This window comes from Anthonomus grandis, chromosome 16 (genome assembly GCF_022605725.1).
Source record: "Anthonomus grandis grandis chromosome 16, icAntGran1.3, whole genome shotgun sequence".
In the NCBI taxonomy this organism is placed as follows: Eukaryota; Metazoa; Arthropoda; class Insecta; order Coleoptera; family Curculionidae; genus Anthonomus; species Anthonomus grandis.
The window spans coordinates 18,761,551-18,771,240 of NC_065561.1; positions in this window are offsets into that span (position 1 = coordinate 18,761,551).

A 9,690-nucleotide genomic window follows, 5' to 3' on the forward strand; every position below is an offset into this window, starting at 1 on the left:
TAAAAGTATAAACCCCTTTTTCTTAATAACTTTTTATTGGCAGCACTTAAATGTTTCAAACTTTCAGCATTATTATAAATTTTTAAACTCTATTTTTTGACATAATCTACTATCATCTATGTAAAGTAGTTTTTCCTCTACACTGCTCTGGACTTTTATTTAAGAAAAATTAATTTTAGATCTATAAAGCTAATTATTAGTCTAACTACTAAGTCTAATTTTTAGGTAATGGCGAGTGGGGTCAAGAATCTTAATGTAAAAAATAAAAATATGCGTAGTATGCCTCAAAAATTAAAACTTTGTAATTTATTAAGAGGGCACTACAGCCATAGTCATATGTATATCTTTTTCATTTTTATTTATTTAAATAGTCATAGACTTGTCATTTTTACTAGTGCTTAATTATTTTTGTTAATTAATATTTATACCTACTGGAATTTTAAATCGTGAAACATATTAACAATCATTTAAAAGACACTAACATGACTAATGTCCAATTACAGAAACCTTCCCATATTTAAATAATAGTTTGATTAATGAAACGAAGAGGGCACTACAGCCATAGTCAAATGTATATCTTTTTAATTTTTATTTATTTAAATAGTAATAGATTTGTCATTTTTACTAGTGCTTAATTATTTTTGTGAATTATTAATTAAACCTACTAGAATTTTAAAACATGAAACATATTAACAATCATTTAAAAGACACTAACATGACTAATGTTCAATTACAGAAACCTTCCCATATTTAAATAATAGTTTGATTAATGAAACGAAGAGGGCACTACAGCCACAGTCAAATGTATATATTTTTCATTTTTATCTATTTAAATAGTCATAGACTTGTCATTTTTACTAGTGCTTAATTATTTTTGTTAATTATTATTTATACCTACTGGCATTTTAAATTTTGAAACATATTAACAATCATTTAAAAGACACTAACATGACTAATGTTCAATTACAGAAACCTTCCCATATTTAAATAATAGTTTGATTAATGAAACGAAGGGGGCACTACAGCCATAGTCAAATGTATATCTTTTTAATTTTTATTTATTTAAATAGTAATAGATTTGTCATTTTTACTAGCGCTTAATTATTTTTGTTAATTATTATTTATACCTACTGGAATTTTAAATCGTGAACTATATTAACAATAATTTAAAAGACACTAACATAACTAATGTCCAATTACAAAAACCTTCCCATATTTAAATAATAGTTTGATTAATGAAACGAAGAGGGCACTACAGCCATAGTCAAATGTATATCTTTTTCATTTTTATCTATTTAAATAGTCATAGACTTGTCATTTTTACTAGTTCTTAATTATTTTTGTGAATTATTAATTAAACCTACTGGAATTCGATATCATAAAACATATTAACAATAATTTAAAAGACACTAACATGACTAATGTCCAATTACAGAAACCTTCCCATATTTAAATAATAGTTTGATTAATGAAACGAAGGGGGCACTACAGCCATAGTCAAATGTATATCTTTTTCATTTTTATTTATTTAAATAGTCATAGACTTGTCATTTTTCTAGCGCTTAATTATTTTTGTTAATTATTATTTATACCTACTGGAATTTTAAATCATGAAACATATTAACAATAATTTAAAAGACACTAACATGACTAATGTCCAATTAGAGAAACCTTCCCATATTTAAATAATAGTTTGATTAATGAAACGAAGGGGGGCACTACAGCCATAGTCAAATGTATATCTTTTTCATTTTTATCTATTTAAATAGTAATAGACTTGTCATTTTTACTAGTGCTTAATTATTTTTATTAATTATTATTTATACCTACTGGAATTTTAAATCATGAAACATATTAACAATCATTTAAAAGACACTAACATGACTAATGTCCAATTACAGAAACCTTCCCATATTTAAATAATAGTTTGATTAATGAAACGAAGAGGGCACTACAGCCATAGTCATATGTATATCTTTTTCATTTTTATTTATTTAAATAGTCATAGACTTGTCATTTTTACTAGTGCTTAATTATTTTTGTTAATTAATATTTATACCTACTGGAATTTTAAATCGTGAAACATATTAACAATCATTTAAAAGACACTAACATGACTAATGTCCAATTACAGAAACCTTCCCATATTTAAATAATAGTTTGATTAATGAAACGAAGAGGGCACTACAGCCATAGTCAAATGTATATCTTTTTAATTTTTATTTATTTAAATAGTAATAGATTTGTCATTTTTACTAGTGCTTAATTATTTTTGTGAATTATTAATTAAACCTACTAGAATTTTAAAACATGAAACATATTAACAATCATTTAAAAGACACTAACATGACTAATGTTCAATTACAGAAACCTTCCCATATTTAAATAATAGTTTGATTAATGAAACGAAGAGGGCACTACAGCCACAGTCAAATGTATATATTTTTCATTTTTATCTATTTAAATAGTCATAGACTTGTCATTTTTACTAGTGCTTAATTATTTTTGTTAATTATTATTTATACCTACTGGCATTTTAAATTTTGAAACATATTAACAATCATTTAAAAGACACTAACATGACTAATGTTCAATTACAGAAACCTTCCCATATTTAAATAATAGTTTGATTAATGAAACGAAGAGGGCACTACAGCCATAGTCAAATGTATATCTTTTCCATTTTCATCTATTTAAATAGTAATAGACTTGTTATTTTTACTAGCGCTTAATTATTTTTGTTAATTATTATTTATACCTACTAAAATTTTAAATCATGAAACATATTAACAATAATTTAAAAGACACTAACATGACTAATGTTCAATTACAGAAACCTTTCCATATTTAAATAATAGTTTGATTAATGAAACGAAGAGGGCACTACATCTGTAGTCAAATGTATATCTTTTTCATTTTTATCTATTTAAATAGTCATAGACTTGTCATTTTTACTAGTGCTTAATTATTTTTGTTAATTATTATTTATACCTACTGGAATTTTAAATCATGAAACATATTAACAATAATTTAAAAGACACTAACATGACTAATGTCGAATTACAGAAACCTTCCCATATTTAAATAATAGTTTGATTAATGAAACGAAGAGGGCACTACATCTGTAGTCAAATGTATATATTTTTCATTTTTATCTATTTAAATAGTAATAGACTTGTCATTTTTTACTAGTGTTTATTTGTTTTTGTTAATTATTAATTAAACCTACTGGAATTTTAAACCATGAAACATATTAACAATAATTTAAAAGACACTAACATGACTAATGTCGAATTACAGAAACCTTCCCATATTTCAATAATAGTTTGATTAATGAAACGAAGAGGGCACTACATCCGTAGTCAAATGTATATCTTTTTCATTTTTATCTATTTAAATAGTAATAGACTTGTCATTTTTACTAGTGCTTAATTATTTTCGTTAATTATTAATTATACCTACTGGAATTTTAAATCATGAAACATATTAACAATAATTTAAAAGACACTAACATGACTAATGTCCAATTACAGAAACCTTCCCATATTTAAATAATAGTTTGATTAATGAAACGAAGAGGGCACTACAGTCATAGTCAAAGGTATATCTTTTTCATTTTTATCTATTTAAATAGTCATAGATTTGTCATTTTTACTAGCGCTTAATTATTTTTGTTAATTATTATTTATACCTACTGAAATTTTAAACCATGAAACATATTAACAATAATTTAAAAGACACTAACATGACTAATGTCCAATTACAGAAACCTTCCCATATTTAAATAATAGTTTGATTAATGAAACGAAGAGGGCACTACAGCCATAGTCATATGTATATCTTTTTCATTTTTATTTATTTAAATAGTCATAGACTTGTCATTTTTACTAGTGCTTAATTATTTTTGTTAATTAATATTTATACCTACTGGAATTTTAAATCGTGAAACATATTAACAATAATTTTAAAGACACTAACATGACTAATGTTCAATTACAGAAACCTTCCCATATTTAAATAATAGTTTGATTAATGAAACGAAGGGGGCACTACAGCCATAGTCAAATGTATATCTTTTTCATTTTTATTTATTTAAATAGTAATAAATTTGTCATTTTTACTAGCGCCTAATTATTTTTGTTAATTATTATTAATACCTACTGGAATTTTAAATCGTGAACTATATTAACAATAATTTAAAAGACACTAACATGACTAATGTTCAATTACAGAAACCTTCCCATATTTAAATAATAGTTTGATTAATGAAACGAAGAGGGCACTACAGCCATAGTCATATGTATATCTTTTTCATTTTTATTTATTTAAATAGTCATAGACTTGTCATTTTTACTAGCGCTTAATTATTTTTGTTAATTATTATTTATACCTACTGGAATTTTAAATCATGAACTATATTAACAATAATATAAAAGACACTAACATGACTAATGTTCAATTACAGAAACCTTCCCATATTTAAATAATAGTTTGATTAATGAAACGAAGAGGGCACTACATCCGTAGTCAAATGTATATCTTTTTCATTTTTATCTATTTAAATAATAATAGACTTGTCATTTTTACTAGTGGTTAATTCTTTTTTTTAATTATTATTACCTACTGGAATTTTAAATCATGAAACATATTAACAATAATTTAAAAGACACTAACATGACTAATGTCCAATTACAGAAACCTTCCCATATTTAAATAATAGTTTGATTAATGAAACGAAGAGGGCACTACAGCCATAGTCAAATGTATATCTTTTTCATTTTTATCTATTTAAATAGTCATAGACTTGTCATTTTTACTAGTGCTTAATTATTTTTGTTAATTATTATTTATACCTACTGGAATTTTAAATCGTGAACTATATTAACAATAATTTAAAAGACACTAACATGACTAATGTCGAATTACAGAAACCTTCTCATATTTAAATAATAGTTTGATTAATGAAACGAAGAGGGCACTACATCCGTAGTCAAATGTATATCTTTTTCATTTTTATCTATTTAAATAATAATAGACTTGTCATTTTTACTAGTGGTTAATTCTTTTTTTTAATTATTATTACCTACTGGAATTTTAAATCATGAAACATATTAACAATAATTTAAAAGACACTAACATGACTAATGTTCAATTACAGAAACCTTTCCATATTTAAATAATAGTTTGATTAATGAAACGAAGAGGGCACTACATCTGTAGTCAAATGTATATCTTTTTCATTTTTATCTATTTAAATAGTCATAGACTTGTCATTTTTACTAGTGCTTAATTATTTTTGTTAATTATTATTTATACCTACTGGAATTTTAAATCATGAAACATATTAACAATAATTTAAAAGACACTAACATGACTAATGTCGAATTACAGAAACCTTCCCATATTTAAATAATAGTTTGATTAATGAAACGAAGAGGGCACTACATCTGTAGTCAAATGTATATCTTTTTCATTTTTATCTATTTAAATAGTAATAGACTTGTCATTTTTTACTAGTGTTTATTTGTTTTTGTTAATTATTAATTAAACCTACTAGAATTTTAAACCATGAAACATATTAACAATAATTTAAAAGACACTAACATGACTAATGTCGAATTACAGAAACCTTCCCATATTTCAATAATAGTTTGATTAATGAAACGAAGAGGGCACTACATCCGTAGTCAAATGTATATCTTTTTCATTTTTATCTATTTAAATAGTAATAGACTTGTCATTTTTACTAGTGCTTAATTATTTTCGTTAATTATTAATTATACCTACTGGAATTTTAAATCATGAAACATATTAACAATAATTTAAAAGACACTAACATGACTAATGTCCAATTACAGAAACCTTCCCATATTTAAATAATAGTTTGATTAATGAAACGAAGAGGGCACTACAGTCATAGTCAAAGGTATATCTTTTTCATTTTTATCTATTTAAATAGTCATAGATTTGTCATTTTTACTAGCGCTTAATTATTTTTGTTAATTATTATTTATACCTACTGAAATTTTAAACCATGAAACATATTAACAATAATTTAAAAGACACTAATATGACTAATGTCCAATTACAGAAACCTTCCCATATTTAAATAATAGTTTGATTAATGAAACGAAGAGGGCACTACAGCCATAGTCAAATGTATATCTTTTTAATTTTTATTTATTTAAATAGTAATAGATTTGTCATTTTTACTAGTGCTTAATTATTTTTGTGAATTATTAATTAAACCTACTAGAATTTTAAAACATGAAACATATTAACAATCATTTAAAAGACACTAACATGACTAATGTTCAATTACAGAAACCTTCCCATATTTAAATAATAGTTTGATTAATGAAACGAAGAGGGCACTACAGCCACAGTCAAATGTATATATTTTTCATTTTTATCTATTTAAATAGTCATAGACTTGTCATTTTTACTAGTGCTTAATTATTTTTGTTAATTATTATTTATACCTACTGGCATTTTAAATTTTGAAACATATTAACAATCATTTAAAAGACACTAACATGACTAATGTTCAATTACAGAAACCTTCCCATATTTAAATAATAGTTTGATTAATGAAACGAAGAGGGCACTACAGCCATAGTCAAATGTATATCTTTTCCATTTTCATCTATTTAAATAGTAATAGACTTGTTATTTTTACTAGCGCTTAATTATTTTTGTTAATTATTATTTATACCTACTAAAATTTTAAATCATGAAACATATTAACAATAATTTAAAAGACACTAACATGACTAATGTTCAATTACAGAAACCTTTCCATATTTAAATAATAGTTTGATTAATGAAACGAAGAGGGCACTACATCTGTAGTCAAATGTATATCTTTTTCATTTTTATCTATTTAAATAGTCATAGACTTGTCATTTTTACTAGTGCTTAATTATTTTTGTTAATTATTATTTATACCTACTGGAATTTTAAATCGTGAACTATATTAACAATAATTTAAAAGACACTAACATGACTAATGTCGAATTACAGAAACCTTCCCATATTTAAATAATAGTTTGATTAATGAAACGAAGAGGGCACTACATCTGTAGTCAAATGTATATATTTTTCATTTTTATCTATTTAAATAGTAATAGACTTGTCATTTTTTACTAGTGTTTATTTGTTTTTGTTAATTATTAATTAAACCTACTAGAATTTTAAACCATGAAACATATTAACAATAATTTAAAAGACACTAACATGACTAATGTCGAATTACAGAAACCTTCCCATATTTCAATAATAGTTTGATTAATGAAACGAAGAGGGCACTACATCCGTAGTCAAATGTATATCTTTTTCATTTTTATCTATTTAAATAGTAATAGACTTGTCATTTTTACTAGTGCTTAATTATTTTCGTTAATTATTAATTATACCTACTGGAATTTTAAATCATGAAACATATTAACAATAATTTAAAAGACACTAACATGACTAATGTCCAATTACAGAAACCTTCCCATATTTAAATAATAGTTTGATTAATGAAACGAAGAGGGCACTACAGTCATAGTCAAAGGTATATCTTTTTCATTTTTATCTATTTAAATAGTCATAGATTTGTCATTTTTACTAGCGCTTAATTATTTTTGTTAATTATTATTTATACCTACTGAAATTTTAAACCATGAAACATATTAACAATAATTTAAAAGACACTAATATGACTAATGTCCAATTACAGAAACCTTCCCATATTTAAATAATAGTTTGATTAATGAAACGAAGAGGGCACTACATCTGTAGTCAAATGTATATATTTTTCATTTTTATCTATTTAAATAGTAATAGACTTGTCATTTTTTACTAGTGTTTATTTGTTTTTGTTAATTATTAATTAAACCTACTAGAATTTTAAACCATGAAACATATTAACAATAATTTAAAAGACACTAACATGACTAATGTCGAATTACAGAAACCTTCCCATATTTCAATAATAGTTTGATTAATGAAACGAAGAGGGCACTACATCCGTAGTCAAATGTATATCTTTTTCATTTTTATCTATTTAAATAGTAATAGACTTGTCATTTTTACTAGTGCTTAATTATTTTCGTTAATTATTAATTATACCTACTGGAATTTTAAATCATGAAACATATTAACAATAATTTAAAAGACACTAACATGACTAATGTCCAATTACAGAAACCTTCCCATATTTAAATAATAGTTTGATTAATGAAACGAAGAGGGCACTACAGTCATAGTCAAAGGTATATCTTTTTCATTTTTATCTATTTAAATAGTCATAGATTTGTCATTTTTACTAGCGCTTAATTATTTTTGTTAATTATTATTTATACCTACTGAAATTTTAAACCATGAAACATATTAACAATAATTTAAAAGACACTAATATGACTAATGTCCAATTACAGAAACCTTCCCATATTTAAATAATAGTTTGATTAATGAAACGAAGAGGGCACTACAGCCATAGTCATATGTATATCTTTTTCATTTTTATTTATTTAAATAGTCATAGACTTGTCATTTTTACTAGTGCTTAATTATTTTTGTTAATTAATATTTATACCTACTGGAATTTTAAATCGTGAAACATATTAACAATAATTTTAAAGACACTAACATGACTAATGTTCAATTACAGAAACCTTCCCATATTTAAATAATAGTTTGATTAATGAAACGAAGGGGGCACTACAGCCATAGTCAAATGTATATCTTTTTCATTTTTATTTATTTAAATAGTAATAAATTTGTCATTTTTACTAGCGCCTAATTATTTTTGTTAATTATTATTAATACCTACTGGAATTTTAAATCGTGAACTATATTAACAATAATTTAAAAGACACTAACATGACTAATGTTCAATTACAGAAACCTTCCCATATTTAAATAATAGTTTGATTAATGAAACGAAGAGGGCACTACAGCCATAGTCATATGTATATCTTTTTCATTTTTATTTATTTAAATAGTCATAGACTTGTCATTTTTACTAGCGCTTAATTATTTTTGTTAATTATTATTTATACCTACTGGAATTTTAAATCATGAACTATATTAACAATAATATAAAAGACACTAACATGACTAGTGTTCAATTACAGAAACCTTCCCATATTTAAATAATAGTTTGATTAATGAAACGAAGAGGGCACTACATCCGTAGTCAAATGTATATCTTTTTCATTTTTATCTATTTAAATAATAATAGACTTGTCATTTTTACTAGTGGTTAATTCTTTTTTTTAATTATTATTACCTACTGGAATTTTAAATCATGAAACATATTAACAATCATTTAAAAGACACTAACATGACTAATGTCCAATTACAGAAACCTTCCCATATTTAAATAATAGTTTGATTAATGAAACGAAGAGGGCACTACAGCCATAGTCAAATGTATATCTTTTTCATTTTTATCTATTTAAATAGTCATAGACTTGTCATTTTTACTAGTGCTTAATTATTTTTGTTAATTATTATTTATACCTACTGGAATTTTAAATCGTGAACTATATTAACAATAATTTAAAAGACACTAACATGACTAATGTCCAATTACAGAAACCTTCCCATATTTAAATAATAGTTTGATTAATGAAACGAAGAGGGCACTACAGCCATAGTCAAATGTATATCTTTTTCATTTTTATCTATTTAAATAGTCAT